At 42.2% G+C, this 18,904-nt stretch overlaps 1 long non-coding RNA gene across 1 annotated transcript in view; it reads right to left on the bottom strand.

Moving 5' to 3' along the window:
* Positions 1-18,904, bottom strand: part of B130024G19Rik (RIKEN cDNA B130024G19 gene) — a 45,764-nt gene that overhangs the window by 24,320 nt on the left and 2,540 nt on the right. The window contains exon 2 of the long non-coding RNA NR_045850.1: positions 279-334. This is a non-coding gene — a long non-coding RNA (RIKEN cDNA B130024G19 gene). The remainder of the gene's footprint in view (positions 1-278; positions 335-18,904) is intronic.

Raw genomic sequence — 18,904 nt, 5'->3', positions numbered from 1 at the left:
CTGTCAACTTCAGAGTTTAGACCAACTGTTCTAGATGGTTCTATTTTGGCTAAGATATCTGTATTTGCCAGGCACTATGGTGTGCACCCTTAGTCTGAACACTTGGGAGGTAGAAACAGGCCTAGCTCTGTGAGTTCAAGTCTTCTTGGTCTACAGAGCAAGTTCTAGGCGAGCCAGTGCCACACGAGATGAGACCTTGTCTCGGTGGGAAAAAAAAAATTAAAGATAATAAAAAAATAAAATCTTCGTATTTGCCATCTATTTTTCAAAACACTCACCTTGGCACAGTTTGCATGGTGATAACCTCTCTATCTCCCCTTGGTCACTGTTTAACCTGTAATGTATTCAAAAGCAAAGTTAAATCAGAGTGTCGTCGTGATTCAACAGAAGGTGTCAGGGAAATCTTACTTCCTAATTTGTTTTGCGAACATCATTTTTGAGACACATCCACCTGAGTTACTGCATCCTGATACGACAGTTATGGTCGGACTTGACCCATGTCTTCAACTGCAGGGGGACCTCTGGGTCAACTCCTTTACCTAGAACACAACGATCTGTGTCCTACTTGCTTGGACAATTGCTTGCAAGTGACAACGGGGCTTTCTATCTGCTTTTCTTTGGCTCCGACACACAGGTCAAGAGAGGGAAGGTAGCATTAGGCTGAAATTCCTTGCCGTTTACAATCTCCTGCTTGTGGACCAGAGCTGAAGGGCCCTGGGCTACAAAGTGTAAACAGATCACTCTGGCCTCCTAATCTGGGTAATTGTTCCTAAATGCAGTCGCCCCTTTCCAGATAGAAACTTTACATGCTTTTTAAGGAATCTGGAATTCGGCCTCAATTGGCAAAGGAACAGTTTGGAGTGTTAGTTCAACCTTTTCACCAGTACTACGATCCCTGGAAACAGCTGGGCGAAGACGCCCGTGGCTGTGGGAGCCTCTTTGTAGACTCCACTTTCCTTACGCTCAACCACCTTTCTCATGTTGTCTCCCAGTTCCAGCTGGCAGAAGTGTGGGTTCAAGCTACGCAAACAGTGTTTTGTTTTGTTTTGTTTTGTTTTGTTTTGTTTTGTTTTGTTTTTAAAGACAGGGTTTCTCTGTATAGCCCTGGCTGTCCTGGAACTCACTCTGTAGACCAGGCTGGCCTCGAACTCAGAAATCCACCTGCCTCTGCCTCCCAAGTGCTGGGATTAAAGGCGTGTGCCACCACTGCCCGGCCGCAAACAGTTTTTGCATAAGCTGCGCAGACTGAAAGACACTGGCAAGACAATAGACAGGTTTCAGAGCAAACCTGAACTCCAGCCTAGCATAATAGACAACGTTTACCAGTGTGCACCATCACGACTTGGGCTTTAGCCAGTTGTTCTGTGACGTCATTTTCCAGGTTTCAATCGTGCCACTCACACTGTGTGAGGAAGACAGTGTGGGGAAAGACTCGGTAGGACTCTTTAGTGATTTAGGCTGTCTGATGGAGGGAGGGCTGGCTCCATCACCTTGAGCCTTGTTTCCATATCTGCAGGCAAATTCGGTGCGACATTAAATAAGATAAAAGACACCGGCCAGAAAAGATATAAGGGCAGTTCATATATTACTATAAGAGAGAAAACATTTCGCAAATCACATTTGCTAGACCAGCTAAAGCTGCAACCTACACAGCACAAGGGATGAAATTTCTTTATACTGGGAAATCTTTAGCTTAAACTTCAGTAGGAAAAGGGCAGGGGTGGGGAGTATGACTTTCTTTGTGACTAAAGGCAGTAATAAAATCTCAGAGTGTTTTTAATTTGTTTGTTTGTTTGCTTGCTTGCTTGTTTTTTTTCTTCTCCCCCCACCCCACCCCACCTTAGACCTTCCTTCCTGCTTCTTCAAAACTTCCCTGGCCACATTTTCTTCTGAATATCACCAGAGTGTGTAGCCAAACTCTGTTAAATATTGTTTAAGCAGTCTGCCCATTCTCTCCTTCTGATCTTTCTTTTCAAGTCAATCTTTTGCTGTGACCTTTTAAAACCTTTTTCTTTAAACGCCTCTCTCTCTCTCTCTCTCTCTCTCTCTCTCTCTCTCTCTCTCCTTCTCTCTCCCTCCCTCCTTCTCACCCCCTCCCTCCCACCCTCCAACTTCTCTCTCTCTCTCAAATCATATATCTAACTAATCCAGTTTGCCAGGTAGAAGATCAGAGGGCCACGAGAGGATTGGGAAGCCAAGTCCTTCCGACCTGAGGGGTCAAAAGATGAGATGGGACAACTTCTCCTTGTTAAGGTTCCTTGCCATGCCCCCCAAATTCTCCTCAGTACTTCCTACTGCCTTTGCTTGTCCAGAAATAAGGAGTTAATTCTCCCAGTCCATAGCAGTTTGTTTTGCAAACACCACAATTACATTTTGTTTTGATGAGCAGCCTAGCATTGGACAGAAGCACTGAGAGACAAAATGGGACATTGCTGAATTAGGTCATTTTTATAAGCAGAGTGATCTTGCGTGACTCCTATAGCATTCCTGTGCTCTAGCACCTTCACCTGAGGAGTGGAAACAGCAATGCCTGTCTGGCACTGTGGTGAGAAACCGAGTTTCCTTAATGCACAGCTTAGCAGAGGGCCTTTGCTTATTAAGTACCCTGTAGAAGGTAGCCAATAATTCTTCATCCATGTTCCCTTACTAAAAACAATTTTCTGTGGACTGGAGATTTCGCTCCATGGCAGAATGATCACCCAAGCATGTGCAAATTCCTGGGTTCAGACACAAAACGACAGGCATATTTAGCAACTCGAAGACGACGACTTCCTCTCTGGGTGTTCTTCTTCAGCTGTTCCCACATCTGTCACTGAAAGTCTCCTCATATATACCATTCTTCTCACCGTGTCCCAGTGAATGTCAAGGAAGACAAAGTAAGACAAAGACATTCCCAAAACACCTTCCAGTTCTGGCCTTAACCTGTCTTGCAGACACCATCAGCTAAAGTGGCCTCAAGCTTTCATCATGAACCCAGACAACTGCAACTTAAGCCCATGCTACTGAGTGGAGGTGTGGAGGTGAAAAGCGGAGCTGTGGATCTGAAAAGGATTTTAATGGCCTTCTATTCCACTTTCAAATGCCCGAAGAGTAACACTTTGTGGTTCTCACATGGGTCTTCAGTTAGCCTGAAGCCCTACGGTGAGTTTTTCATTGGAATGAACTCACATTTCACATAGCCAATCCTTATGTTTAGAGCATGGCTGCTGTCTTTACCTCTGTTGACTAAAAAAAATATAATAACTTAAGTGAAATATGAGAGGCGCTTTACCTCAGAAGCTACAGTGTACAGGACGCTTGCATCCTCTTGTCTCAATGGTAAATATAACACCAGTTTTACTATTCAGAAAACACAGTACAGAGCACATGTTTCAACGAGGCACTACTGCTGGAGACCATCTCCTTTCATTTACAGTTGTGTTTATTTGCCATGGTATTCCAAGTCACCTACAGGGTAATTTGCAGTTTGTCTAATTCTCTTACCCTTTGAAGTTCCTCAGCACATCAGTGCTCATCCCAGGTTCTGTTAAACTGCGCCTTCAAACTCAAATGGGTATGTGCTTTTCCCTCTTTGTTTTTCACATCTCATCCCCCCTCCCCCCCCCCCCCAGATTTAATTTCCTCCAATCCTATGCTAGACAATAGGGAATGTTTAAAGGTAAATCCTTTACGTCCGAATGATAGGTTCTCAGTTCCTACTTGGTGAGCTTCTGCATGCTGACCATTACATAAAGAGGGCTTCTTGTGTACTGATGAGCAAGAAGCAAGCTGGGAGAAATCCCCACCACTTCTGTCTATAAACAAAGGAGAAGCCAGCTTCCAACTTTTGCTGTATCATAAGATAAACTAACCTTAAATGACACGGATAAAGCTTTAGGACATCAAAGAGCCCCGAAAAGATGATTTCCCTAAAACTACAAGTTTGGTTCTTGAAGTTAAATGGAAGCTTCACTGCTAAATTACACTGAAGATCTATTTCTTTCTTTCACCAAACCAAGTTATTCTGGGATAATTCTTTTCTTGAGAAATGTGCACTATGTAAAGATTCTAGCCCCTCAAATACTACTGGTACCTTTTAAGAAACTGACTATATTTCATACTATTTAAAAATTAAAAACCAAAAAACACGAAAGTCATGGGTTCTTTCTTCTTCTGATCTATAGTCCCAAACTACTGTTCATAAAAATAAACTTTACAATGTCTTTGAGGATCCCAAAGAACTCTAGTCAAGATTTTTTTTGGCTCGAAAAGAAAGCGGTTTTGATATTCAAAAATTTGGCCTCTCTTAGTCAATCCCCAGAAGGGGGGAAAAATCAGCTAATCTTAGTAAGATGGTAAATTGAAGGGATTTGGTCTTCTAGCATGATCCTTGGTCATATTTTAAAATACGATCAAAACAGTAAAGACTGGGAAAAGACATTGAAAGCTCAAAAATAACTCATAAAAGTTCACTCTCTCTTTAAGGAGCTTTTCTGTGTCCAAATTGGAGACCGACTAGAATCATGGTGAAAAATAGCTGCAGCCTTTCTTCTGGAATTTTCTTCTGACTGGCAATCAAAAAAGTGCACATAGCATTCTGGGCTACCAGGTCATTTAACGCAGGATTGAATGTCAAGGTTTTTTGCTAGTCAAGTACTCCAGGTGTGAGAGATTCTGGAGAACAAACCAGCTGAGAGGGGACCTAGCTAACAGGACCAGGGAGAAGACCTGTGCAATACACAAGCCCGCATGCGCTACTCCGCGGGCACACGGTGGCATGCACAAAACCAACTGGGCTCTCTTCTTAGGTCCTTGATAACTCAGGCATATTGTGAGCTCTGGAAAGAATTTTAATCTACATGGTTTGAAAATAGAGGCCTTTTAAATATGCTGCATACAATGTGTGATGGTCATCGCCGAGACGCTGCGCCATTATCCTTTTCCATTTGGAATGAATGAGGCTAATTAATTTCAGGCCATACTTGATGAGGTCAGCACCATCCGAGGGGTGCGTGCTAGACATTGCTAATCTCTTTCAGCTGAGAGTGATGAATTAAAGATGAAGCATGCCTTTGCAGGCCTAATTTAGAATGTATATCAAAAAAAAAAAAAAAAGAAAAGAAAAGAAAAAAAAAACCTACAGCAAATAATACTATCCCCACTACAAAGGAAAACTTGTTCTCTCAGGCTCCCGGACTTGTGTTGATTTTAAAGACTTTTTTGGTCCTCTTTGGACTTCCAGCTGTGGATGGGTGAAGCATCTCAAGGAAATCAAGCCATCTCTCTCACACACAGCCATGGGGACAAAAGGTGGGATTAAAGGGAAGAAAGAAAGAAAAGAAAAACAAAATACAAGAATCAGGTTTTGATCCCTTGTGTATTAAAATTTCACGTACATATTAGGCACCAGCCCTCCCCACCCCCACCTTATTTATTTATTTATTTATTTTATTTAGAACTACCAAATTAGGAATACCTGCATCAAATAAATCCCGGCCACCCAGCTCTGTTGAGTAATGCTCTAAATGAGGCTGCCCCTTTTTTTTTTTTTAAACCAGATATCCTAATGAGGCTTATTAGGTTTTTCCATGTCTCAATTTTGAAAGCCAATAGAGATTGACCAGGTAGATAATGTGATACCTTTTATTAAGCCAAGAAAGAAATTGTAATACAGATGCCTCCGGGCCAACATGTTCTTATGAAAGTTAATGCTAAGCCAACTTCCGAGTTGTGAAAAGGGAGGTGCTCCCTTCTAAACGCTGAAGAAGAGAAAGAATTAGTCATGATTTCTCAAAGGTGACTATTACATATCCCTAAGGGGAGTAGGGAAGGAATTTTAACCCACAGATTGGCAAGCAAAAAAAAAAAAAAAGAAAAGGTGTCTAAAAAAAAGGTGTCTGGATATATCGTGAATGAGATTCACTGACAGATTACTCGAATGCTTTTGGCCTTTCTAACTGGTAGGCAGGCCAGCTCCTGACTTTAGATCCCAGTAGCTCTCATTAGAACAAGACGCTTCAAATTACGTCTAATCTACAGGCCGAATCAATCTTTCATCCCTTTAATTGCTACTGAAAATATTTATATTTCTTGATAATGCACACTTTGTCTTGTAACTTCTGATTAAACCCAGACGAGTTTTCCCAAAGCAAGCAATGACCAAGCAAAGATAATGTGGGATGGGGGAAAAGGGGAGATTTAAAAGGTATGCTTCTCTTGCTGGGGAACCATCAGAGGAGATGGTCTGCAACAGGTACTGATTGGATGGAGTACTGCGGAGATCTAATAGAAATTGGAGGTTATTTTTACTTGCTTCTTTGCCTTTGCACACAAGGCTCTCAGGTAGCCCAGGGTGGCTAGGCTATAAAGCTGAGGGTGTGACCTTGAACTGCTGATCTCCGTCTCCACCTCAAGAGGATTGGGATCGAAGGAATGTCCTGCCACACCTTGTTGATGAAGAATTCTTGTAGGATTCCTTACCAAAGCTCCAGCTATCTAGCTGGTTAGCTTTGTAAGTTTTACAAGAAATGATTGTGACAGAGATTTAGAAATTTTTTTTCTCCTTACAATCAGTAACAACTTACACAAAGTATCACATCTCTCTCTCTCTCTCTCTCTCTCTCACACTATAATGAAGAAATAACTAGGGGTACTGGTTGAACAGGAAGCATAATGAGAAATGATGTTTTCAGAGATGTATTGATTCATGGTTTGGGAGCCAAAAGAAAAGGGGTTCATGTCAGTGTTGTAACCAATTAGCTGAGTAAATTCCCCCATGCCTCTCCACACCTGGACTCTTGTTAATTCTGTCTGGAAAATACAGCAGCCAAAGGTTTTCCTCAACCATTTTAAATATTATGGTGTTCTAAGCAACCTTTCCTGCTTAGAGATTACTTAGCCCACTCTAGCACATAGTTCAGACAACCAAAGTTCAAAATGTAACTTTAACATATTAAATCCGGTGCATTCAGGAGGCCCAGGGCAGAGGACTGTGAGTTAGAGACCAGTCTGAACCTGAGACCTTGTCTGAAAATAAAGACAAACAGATAGGAAGAGGGGAGGGAGGGAGGGAGGGAGGGAGGGAGGGAGGGAGGGAGGGAGGGAGGGAGGGAGGGAAGGAAAGAAAGCAGGACATATTTATTTCTTAAGCTATATAGTATAACTCTCTACTGAGGATTTTTATTGGATTAATAAAACTTAGGAAGAATTTGGAGCTGATTCCAAATAAGCCGAGGCTGTGTGGAAATTGCAGACAAGCACCATGCTGTTTTGGGGGGAAAACACCTGAGCATGCATCGGTCCATCCCCACAAGTTATGGAGGAATGGCTACTCCATGCTCTTTAGAGGCAAAATGGATGGATAGATAGATAGATAAATAGATAGATAGATAGATAGATAGATAGATAGATAGATAGATAGATAATACAAGCAGGACTTCTTATACGTCTGAGATGTTTTTACTGACAGTGTCTGGGATGGCCAAGCTGCCCCTCTGACCTAGCCCTCACCCCAGACATGGTTCCTGTGTCTTGGCTGCTCTCCTCAGTCTCAGGAATGAGAAAAGTACACCGAAACACCATAGTCTGGTACACTGGATCTGATCATCCCAATTTTCAGAGGACAGTAAAGGTCAATGTAATGAATGGAGGTCATATACTGAGTAACTGGTAAAACTGGATTTTACAGCCAGGACTCAGGGCTGGGCAATGAAGCTCTGAGGTAAATTCCTTTCTCTGCAAGTGTGAAAGCCCTAGGGTTTGATCTCAAACACTGTGACGAAATACATAAATAAATAGTAAGTAAAGACAAAGAACTATTTTGCACTGCCTCAGAATCTGAGACATGTGCCTATTTGGATAAGAATGGAGATGTCTTGGTCCCACTCAGTATGATTCAAGTCTTCTTGCAATTAAACACCAGGACCTAGGATAGGCTACTGTAAGTACCTTTGCATTGTCCCCACTTTCCCCGAAATGTGAGTTTTAGACAATTCCTAAAGTCCAGAAGCCTCATTTTGTTCTCTTGGGTTATTGAAATAATACCAGTATCTATCAAAGAGGAAAACTGTGCTGAGATAAAATAACAGGTTAGTGTCATGTATGTATTAGTGTAGTATGTATTAGATGTTAGCTGCAATTAGCATTGTTACCATCTTTTAATCTCTATTTATATAATGACTCAGAGTGAAAGAAAAATCCATGAAACCTAAAAGACACAGTGACATAGTTTCCAATTCTATGTTTCCATTAACCCCACCACTGACTTTAAACAACCCAACCTCAGTTTACTCATCAGCAAAATGGGAGCTTAAAGAAATTCCTGAATGGAATTTCAGTAGACATGAAATGAACCCTCCTTGGGAAGGCACTCTGCAGATAGGAAGGGCTTTACAAACTACAGCAGTGGGAGGCCTTATTAAAACGTAATGAGCCCAAGGTTGGAAAGACTCTAGATGCTCAGAATTAATAAATAATAAAAGGAGATAATGACTTTGTCTTGCTTCTCAAATAAATCACCTTCAAATTGAGACCTGGAAGCTGAGGGTGGTGGTTCAGGTCTTTAATCACTGCAGCAGTGAGACAGAGGCAGGATGGTCTCTGAGTTTCAGGACAGCCAGGACTACATAGTGACAGAGTGAGGTGCTGTGTAAGAAGAGAGGTGATACAGATGTGGAGATGGGGACTGAGTTTAGCTTAATCATAGACTCCATGTATAGTCCAATAGAGGTCTCAACATATCCCCCAAATGAGCTACATGAAGCATCAGTAAACCATTAAAAACCTGTGCATGGCTATCTCGCACTATCATCCATTTAATCTTGTTCTTCTGTTACCTACCTAAACTCAAAATTCTCATAATTTCATTATAGGAGATCATTAGATAACTGTGCAGTCACAGAGTTTACAACATCAAATCCACTCTCGAGTTTCTTTTCCACTAAGGGGGCGGGGGGATCTAAAAAGTAAAAGAGAACACATTTGCCGAAATATTAAATGATGATTTCCAAGAAGCCTTCATATTCATTAAAATGCTGTCAAACTTCGCAGTCTGACCAGATGTCCGTTTGTGTGTGAACTTTAAAAATATATTCATTATTGAGCTATAATTCAGCATAAGCCAACGAAGACACACCTAGGGTGGGGGTGGGGGTTGTTTTGTGAGTGTAATTATTAAGGAGTTGGGGCTTAAAGGTATACGTCTATTTTAAAAAGAAATTTTCTGATTGCAGATAACTTCTCAATTTGATTTAGTGTCGAACGGTAGTGATGGGGTTGATAAGTGAGTATTCATCGGTAATTCATCTTGGGCTTGTGGAAAGTTGCAGCCATGCAGTGCTTTTCCAACAGTGACAAACCCTATTAATCTTCCTCAGACACATTTCAATAGGTGTTCCCATCTGTGGCCGACATCTAAACGTTCTGGCATCACTGGCGACTCGGAGACACCTTCATTTCAAGTTACACTAGTGAAAATGTGATACTAGATTGTACTCTCTTTTTTAACCTAATTCTCTCTCTCTCTCTATTCAATTAGCCTTTCTTGCCTGAATTTCCTGCTCATGTGTAACATCATTTCTCAGGGAGAACGCTCCCAGATTTTGTTTTTCTCAGGGATACACAGTCTCCCCCACAAGGACAAGGTTACCAACCAACAACTTTTTTTTTTTTTTTTTACAAATTAAAATTGCATAGATTCAGTTCTGACAGCCATTGATTGGACTCTGATTGTGTCTGTCCTTAGACAGTGGAAGCTACACAAATAAAGAGCGGCCGTGCATTGAGAGGGTGAGAGAAAGGAGAAGGCTATACAATCTATTTGTATTCAGATTTCAAATGCAATTTATTATTCTGAACTATGATGCTAAATTTTATGTGTGGGGGGGTGTCTGAAATAAGGAGAGTCCATTAGGAACAGTCATGTTTTCCCAAGATGGTCAGTCCTTAGATGGGAATCCCTCTCCTATCTTTCTGAGTCTGCTGAAAGAGCACCCTTCAAACTGGGAAATAAAAATAAACACGTTGGGGTACACCGTTTTACTTGAATCACTCTTACTTTCAGCAGCATTCTGTAACTACCTGCGAATTTAGTGTGTGTGTGTGAAGAGTGGAAGGATGCTTGATTTTGGATGGTACCTAAGTGTTTTCTAGAACCATGCACTACTTCATAATAGATTTGATCTCACCGAGAACGTGAATTTGAATAGCTTTTTTTTTTCCTTGTGTCCTTTAGAAATCCTTCCATAATGAAAAGTCTGTATACTCTCATTTTTGGAAAGCTAAGATACATCTGCATAATGGGAGAATTTTTGTCTCAGCAGCATTGAATGTGGTCGTGTGAAGTAGGGAGCTGTCTGTGTACACGAATAAACATGCATAGCTGCCTGTATTACTCTTGTGTATGCATGTGCAAACTATGAATTCTCAAAAGTGTCCCCCTCCCTTAAACAAACTATTTTTGACAATGAGCATTTAAGGTTGTTAGAGACCTCAATAACCTTATCGTAGGTGGTTAGCTTAAAGGTGCTGTACTAATAACTTGTCCAAGAGAAATTAAATCCTTATATGTCAAAAGCACTCTGCAGTGGATTATCTACAAGACAAGTGCTTATTGAATAAATGTTGGGACCAATTTCATTTTAATGTGAGTGACTGTATGTTTCAGAGATAAAAGGACTCAAACCTCTAACTGTTGCAACAATACACACACACAACTTGTCTATTTCTATTACTGTCTCAACTTAAAATATGGAATCTCTCTCTCTCTCTCTCTCTCTCTCTCTCTCTCTCTCTCTCTCTCTCTCTCTCTCTTGTTGTGGTTCTGAAGAGCAAGGGGAGAGATAGAAAACGGCTGGCATTCAGCCTAAAGAGAAATCATTGAAACAAATTAATCCTATGCCGTTTAAATTGACATGGTAATCCATCATCAGAGAAGGCAAACTCTGAAAGCAATCTCGAATCTGCCCTGCTCTTTCCCTGACCCTGGAGGCACAAAGACAGATAGGTGGTGGTGGGGGGGGGGGGGACATAGTCATAAAAGTTAGAAATGCCTGGAAAAAAATAAAATTGGTTCTATCAGCTCTCACTGCCCTGCCTCTTCAAACCTCCTTTGGAAACTTTCAACAGTTATTTTCTCAAGTTTGCGGCTAGGTAGGGTCCCTGTTTCCTCCTCCAGGCTGGCCATTGCTGGTGTCTTTGAAAAGTTCAGAAACTGAGAGTACTGGAAGTTATCCAGCTGTTACACAGAAACCCTTCCCAAGTGTTGGGGACCACTTTTGGAGGTAGATGGGGAATAGGTTTTGTTTTGTTTGTTGTTGTTGGGTCCTAAGTAGTAAAGAATGGAAGAGAATCTTTCCTTCAGTGATTCTTCCATTATTATTTCACATTTTGCATTTGATGAACAAGACAGTATAGTAATTTCTTAAAAGAAGACCTTTCTGACATTGCTGAAAAGAGTGAGGCACACCAACCTGCCTTGCCAATTGTCACTTTTTTTTTTTTAATTTTGGAAATAATGGTTTTCAAAGTTTCCTTCATCAGAAAGGCCTACGATGGCATGTTGTTACAATTTGATTTTCAAGGCAGAAATTGCATAATGCAGAACTGTGCCATATTGGTAAGTAGATGAGATGAAACAAAACCTTATTAAGCATTCAATTGTGGGGAAGAATTGTGGGAGGGAGTTATCAGGAGGGGCACAGTGAGGGGGATGTAAAGTGAATAAGTAAAAATACTAATTACATTTTAAAAAATTATTCAGTTGTAAAAACAGTGTGCCTGTATTTCCAAGAGACTGAATTCTAAGGGTCCCTGTCTGTCTGTCTGTCTGTTTGTTTGTTTGTTTTGGTAGGGTTTTGTTTTAGCTACCATATGTAGTATTACTTTGTTTATTTTGCTTGAAGGAAAGAGGCTTTAAACTGCTCATTACTGACTAGACATACAAGTCTGAATTAAAATATTACATAATATTTTATTTCATTATTTAATATAATTTATATAAACAATATAGTTTATATGATTATACCCATAAATATATTATTAACTTAATTATTAATAAGATAAAGTATTAATTAAAGTAAATAATATAATTTATATAATTATTTAATATAGATGATACTAATGTTTTTACTTCTATAAGCAAGATCATTGGAAACATTTTTAATTTCAAACATTTACTTTGTTAACAAATAAGACAGTAACTGAAGATAAATGGCCATCTAGTTTATTGTCAGAAGCAATAGGGCAGAAGTACATAAACCCAGGCCATGTCTGAGATATGCCCTATTTTAATGTATCTAAGATAGAGTTGCTTCAGTCTTATTAGGAAAACTTTTTTGTGTTGCTGAAACCTCAAAGCAAACATCTTATCTCTTGTCCATAATTAGAAACTTTATTCGCTGCTCTTTAGAGGGGCTCGATAATTCTGATCTTTAAAGTACATAAGGATAAAAGACATTTGCAGAGTAAATAGAAATAGTCCACAGCTTTCCGATTATACATTCATCCACACTACATCAGTGTCGATTTTAAGACTTGTTTAGAAAGAAGCAGGGGCTGGAGAGATGGCTCAGTTGTTAAGAACACTTGCCTCTTTTGCAGAGGATCAGAGTTTGATTCCCAGCACCCAAGTGGGGTTGTTCACAACTTCCTATAACTCTGGGTACTGGATCCCCTTTTATAGCCTCTACAGGCAGTAACACACACGTGCACAAAAATATGTATAAATATAAATATGCAGATGAGGGCATCCTTTTTGTCCAAACCCTGGGCATGATCACTAGTTCGTCAGTAACTGAAGACCACTGAGCTGTACAATCTTTGAAAGATCAGACAGCTCTCATTTGACTTCAACTTATATAAGAAATATAGATTTTTGCAAGATAATACATGATTTTGAAGGTCATTAAGTTAACCAAAATCACCTGGGGGTGGGGAATCAATGGGTAAGTAAGCTAAGTCTTTATCATCGGAGAAGACTATCAAAAACAAACAAACAAACAAACAAACAACTTTAAAAATCCCCCATGCTGAAATTTCAGGGCATTACATTCTTTTGAGTGTTTGGAAATGTAACCAACAACAAGAAACTATGCAACAGAATACTGCAGCATCCCTGAGACTAAATAAGTTAACATATAATAGGCAAAGATATAGGCTGCCTTGATTTTTTTAACTTCTTGTCTTTGACATTTGACATATGAGGTGATGTGGTCCTGTCAAGAAATACCCTGTGTGACATCTGTCACTAAAATCAATATTTCTTTCCTTTAATGGTTTCAGTTTTACTTTGAATGTTTAAAGGACAGTATCTCAATCAATTTATCATAGTCATGTATTTAGGAATCTCTTAAATAAAATTAACCAATGTATAATAAATTCCAATAGATGGGTAGGGAAATTACTGTTCCCTACCTTGTACTCCAAACAACAAGGCTAATGCAATTTGTTTTCAAACACTACAGTTTGCAAGCCCTCAAGATAATACTTTCCATAACCAAGAAATTAAATGTGATTTTTTAAAAATCCTTTTTACATTCTGTACAGGATTTATTTATTTTTAGCATGTACCTACTCATTTTCAAGGAAGTGGCCTTTGAAGAGGACAAATGAAGCTGATAATGTAAGTCCCTGGATGTTCTCTAGTTTAACACATAGTATTCCTCTACTATGGCAGCTTACCAATTTCTGGCTATCAACTTATTCTCGTTATAGCTGTGTATTGAAAGCAGGGTGGATAAACGTCCTAAAAAACAAACAAACAACAGTGAATCCATACATCCCATTTCTCCTCCTAAAGTTGACTTTGCTTGTGTAGTTAAAGGAATTTAAATCAAATGAATCCTCGTTTGTTGTGCTGTTGGTATTTGCCTGAAGTTCACTCATGCAGCTAATTAACAATATTAATTTTTCTGAATATTTTTCTTTCTAACACCTTCATGTAGCACTTGATACCATCAATTAGGTGTTTTGTTTTGTTTTTTTACATAGTAAAAATTAACTCTTGTTTTAAAGATAGCATTACAGGCTTTTGAGAATTAAAACATACAGCGTCCAACCATTCTTCTTGACTTTGTCCAGGTCTAAATAAGACCGGCTGCTCACATGATCTCAGATGACTTTGGAACTCTCTCAGCAGGAGTTAACTTGCAATGTAATGTTAATATTAAATTCATAAATAGCTCATACCAGGCTTGATAAAATGGGCAATGCCATTGTCGATAGTCCAGTATTTAAGATTTAAGTCATCAATGAGCTGGAAAGTACACATATACACACACACACACACACACACACACACACTATGTGTTCATGCACACATTACATAGCCTTGAATTTTACAATAAATATATCAGGGAAAAGATGTTCACTGTTTGCTTAAATACCCTGCCAAAGCTTCCAACTGGAAATCTGAAGCTTGCACTTTGAAGTGCCTTTCTGTGATTTTGCAAGCCATAATAGCATTACCCTGGCTGAGTTGCTTCTGCTTGTCTTCCAGCACTGCTGAATCCAGAGAGCTCATTCAGAAGTCTTTTTGCACTGCCTTCTGCCAGCCTCCAGGACCGTACACATGAGTGACAGCCTCTATCTAGTGTTTGAGTGTATGAACCTTTAATCCATCAAGACGCTTCTAAAATTGAGAGGGTACCTCCACCACATGCTTGCACCTTCCTGTACAAACCCCCTCATCTTGGGACCCATGGAAATGCCACCACACTGGAAGCCAGCTGAATATATTTTTCTAATCTCATCCAGACTTTATGGCTATAATTTGGCTGCTGACACAATTTTAAATTAGCTTTTGCTTCAATGAAAGAAGGTAAACCATATCTTGGGATTTGTTTGTTTTTTTTCTTAATCTCTCACACAATGATCATATATACATATACATGTTATTATAATAATATACAAATTGTAAAATATTGTTAGAGCGATTTGGGTGATCAGTTAAAGAGGGGAGGGGGAATTTACTCCATCCTATTTTCTTATTTCCCTAAGTCCAACTTCCTGGAGTTTGCCTTGACAGATGAAACTGTTGTCTTTGAATAGAAACCCCTGCTTGCAAGGCGTTGCAGTGAAGATAGGGTGGGACATAAGAGACAGGCAAAGTGCTCTAAAACCCTTACAGCTAAAAAGTGCATTTGTTCTCATTTCCTTTCACTCTTTCCCTCCCTGGCTCTACCATCTTTTCTTCTTTTTCTTCCTCCTCCTCCTCCTCCTTCTCCTCTTCGTCTTCCTCTCCTTCTTCTTCTATATCCCTCCTTTCACCCCTTCTTAAATCTTTGAACAGTTTAGCATAGTTAACCTTCATTCTGTAGCCAAGACCAAGAAGGATTAATGGAGACTAAACTGACACTCCTCCAGGTCATCGGTGCTGCTAGCTTCCAATGCAGGAATGAGAGAATTACTATGGAGGGAGCAGGAGGCTCACACCTGGACACACCATTCTAACCCACTGGGATTCATATTTTTAAAACAAAACAAAACAAAACAAAAAAAAACTTCTAGAAAACGGTTAATTGGGTCTTCAGCTATATTTCCTGTTGCACCGAAGGACATGCAGGGTAGCATGAATTTAATAGCCCAAGCTGCTAAGAACATTGAGTAATGGGAAGGTACACCTTTGACACACAGATGCACATAAAAACGTGTAAACGCATACACACAGTAGGCAGCTATCCGTTTCTTTTGAAAGACTGCACCCCCTTTGAAGGTCAGAAGCAGGAAAAGGGCAAAGACTTGTTCTTTTTTCTCATCTTGTGCCCTAACCCTCCACCTCCAAGAAATTAGAGCCTACTGGGTTGTTTGCAGCTGTTTCGAAGCTCTAAGGTTTGTTCACAGCAGCGAGACTCACACTTCAGAGTGAAAAGCCATTCTGGAGCCAGAACATTGCTGCTTAGCTTTGCGGAGGTTTTTTTTTTTTTTTTTTTTTTTTTTTTTTTTTTTTTTTACTAACTTCCAGTAAATTTTACCTAACGCCCCGTGAACTTCACTTTAGTTTCCAGTATCTAATCTTTGGGTCCTAGACAGGTCCCCACTGGCTGGGGTGGGACCTGATCCTGCTAAAGCTGATTCCCTCTCGCTGAGAAAACCCGCAGCCCTCCGACTTCCTTTGGTGCCCCTGCCTTAATCCATGGCCTTAGACTTCGTTCCACCTGCCTGAGAGCTGAGCCGCGAACCTAGAATCCACTGTTCTGCAAATTCCACGGGGGGGGGGGGGTGTCTCGCCACCCGGTGGCCGCCCTGGACACTGGGCAGATAGCATGGAAAGCCAAGCCATTGATGGAGCTGGGCTACTGGGTCCTCTTTAGAGATGCTAAATAAGACGAGAGATGGAGGTTGATTGAGAAGAAAGTTGTAAAAGCCTGGAGTGGCACCTAAAAGGAGTCTCCAAAATGGCAAGGGAAGAAAGCAATCCATCGGAGCCACACCTTGGCTACCTAGGCTGCCTCGCCAGACTACATGTTCTTGTCTTGCTTCGCATAAGCCATCAACTCCGGTGGCCACCTGGTCATCCCACTCGGGTGTACAGCGGATGTGCTCCCAAGCCTTCGGCCCGCGGCGGCCGCCTCAGCCCTATTTGCAAAGCCAGGCAGCAGAGTCCTATCTCTGGCTGCGCTGCCACCTTTTCCGTCGAGGGCAGAGGGACCGAGGCCTGCGCTTGAGCTCCCTGGCGATGGTCCGGCAGTCCCCCTTGGAGCTGGCTTCCTTCCTCTCGGCCCCGCCAAATCCCGACTAGTCAGGTCCCCCTTCGTCACCCCGGGGGCTTCTAATCACTCCGTATCGATTTCCCTAACTCTTTTCATCCCGTTGAAGACACATCTTAAAACACTCCAGCCCGGAGTGTGCTCTGGGCTTTATCCACACTAATAAAATGATTTACCCTGCTCTCTGCGCTCTCCTCACAGAGGAAAATCGTTCGAGCTCTGGCTATTTGTGTGTGATCAGTAAATATTTAGTGCGGTGACATCCTCAGCTAGGCGTCGGATCGATGCGGAGCCCACCGGGAGGTGTGCTCTCTGCGGGCGGGGCCGCTTCGGGTCCGCCGAGGGGACTTCCAGTGTCCTGGCCACCGGCCGCAGATTTACAGCCCGGGCGGGAGTTCCAGGGAGAGGAGAAATGAGGGGGGCAAAGCGCGTCAGGAAAATTGCCTTTTCAACCTTTTTACTTTTGACATTCAGTCACTTGCCCACATTGCCACTATCTCCTCCACACCTCCCCCATTCCTTCCCTAGGGCGCGCGGGACACCTCAGAGCCCTTTCCGGAGCTCGTGAGACGCGCTAGCTACCCTGTGGCCCAGGACCACCTATCAGAGTCCTGCGTAGCCACGCAGGGAGGCCCCAGCCCCTGCTTTGAGGGTCGTCCCCTTCGGGGCACGAAGCTCCTCGCCCGCCCACGCCTCCTAAGGCCGAAAAGAGGTGGAGAGCTGCTGCTGCGCTAGAGATCTGCCCCCCCCCCCCGCACCCTTTCTGCGACCCCTCCCGCTCTTTCTGTTCCTCCAGCATCTTGTTCCTGCTGCCAGTCGGACCGCGCAGGTCGTCGGGTGGGAACTTGACTTTCTTCTCCACCAGACGCCCCTTTCCTTAGAAGCAAAAAGGCGCTTAGTTGTGAATTGTTGAGAGGGGGCCTACTCTCGGCAGCTAGAGGGCTGAGGTCTAGGTAGCTACGGTGGCAGCGCTTACCCTGGGCGTGCTCACACAACTTCATGATTACATAGTCCCACCTTGACCGGGGCGGGAGGGGGGACCCCGGGAAGTGAGCTCGATGCAGAGTAGGACACTGCAGGGCTTCACCTTGTCCTAGGACTCTCGCCACCTGGGACTGCTAAATTACCAGAGTTGATTTTCGTCACTGAGGACTATCCAGCCATTCCTGGGGATGGGGGTTAGGGGGAGCTCCTCTGCTCTTAAGCTTGGGGGTTCGGGTCTACAAGTCTTCAACTGCTACCACCCACCCACCTGTTGTTAGCTGACCTGTTTTCCCCTCACCTGAGGCCTGGGCCTTTGCATTCCCCTGGGGCCCAGAGAAGAAGATGCAACTGGGCTGTGTCTTTGCACCCCTCCCCATATCTTAATACCCTCGCTGTTGTCATAACCATGGCTTTCTAAAACGCCATATCTGCAGAGTCTATCTTTATACTAATGCATACTTAATTGCTCTGTCTTGACTGTCCACATAAAACAATTTAATTAGGGTGGGGGGTTTGGTTGGATGATTTTTTTTTTTTTTTGGCTTTGGAGAGCAAAGAGAAGAAAATCTGCCCGACGCTTATTGTATTTAGCACCAATACAGGCAGAAAATGTAGCACAAGTTTTTGGTTGAAAGAGCACCTCTGTGTCCATTGAAGGGCGTTGATCCGAAAAGGCAGAAAGGACAAGTAAAATCGATTGGAAGCGACCCTCTCTGTCCTTTTCACACCATTCAGAAACTCCATTCCTTCTAAGACAAAGACCAGAGCCTTGGGAATTCACAGGGAGAAGGAGGACTCCAGTCTCACAACCCTTGAACACTTGTTTTTAAATCTTCAATATTTCACTTTAAACCTGCACTTGGTGATGGACTCCTGCATACCAGCTCTCAGCCCCCACCCCGGCCCCACCCTGGAGGAGCCATGGAATTTTGCCACCCCTCACCCTAACCCCATGCCCCTGCCCGATTTGGCCTTTCGGTCAGGCGGGCCTGCCTTTTAGGGTTAGTGCATCTCTCACCTTTGACCCTCAAGATTGGAATGGCTACCAGTGTTCTAAATTTGACCAAAGTTGGAAGAAAATGACCACAAAATAATTACTCCAAAGCCCAGTTCTAGTTCAGCGTCTGAGCCACCTTTCTGGTACAACAGCCACCTCCATCCCTATCGCTACCCCCCACCTTCTCTGGCAATGAATGCCCTAGTCACCTCTGAAGGAGGGAGCTGGGTGGCGATGAGTT

Source organism: Mus musculus, chromosome 7 (genome assembly GCF_000001635.26).
Source record: "Mus musculus strain C57BL/6J chromosome 7, GRCm38.p6 C57BL/6J".
Taxonomy (NCBI): domain Eukaryota; kingdom Metazoa; phylum Chordata; class Mammalia; order Rodentia; family Muridae; genus Mus; species Mus musculus.
The sequence above is the reverse complement of the archived record's forward strand: the minus strand, read 5'-3'. Positions and strand labels throughout refer to the sequence as shown.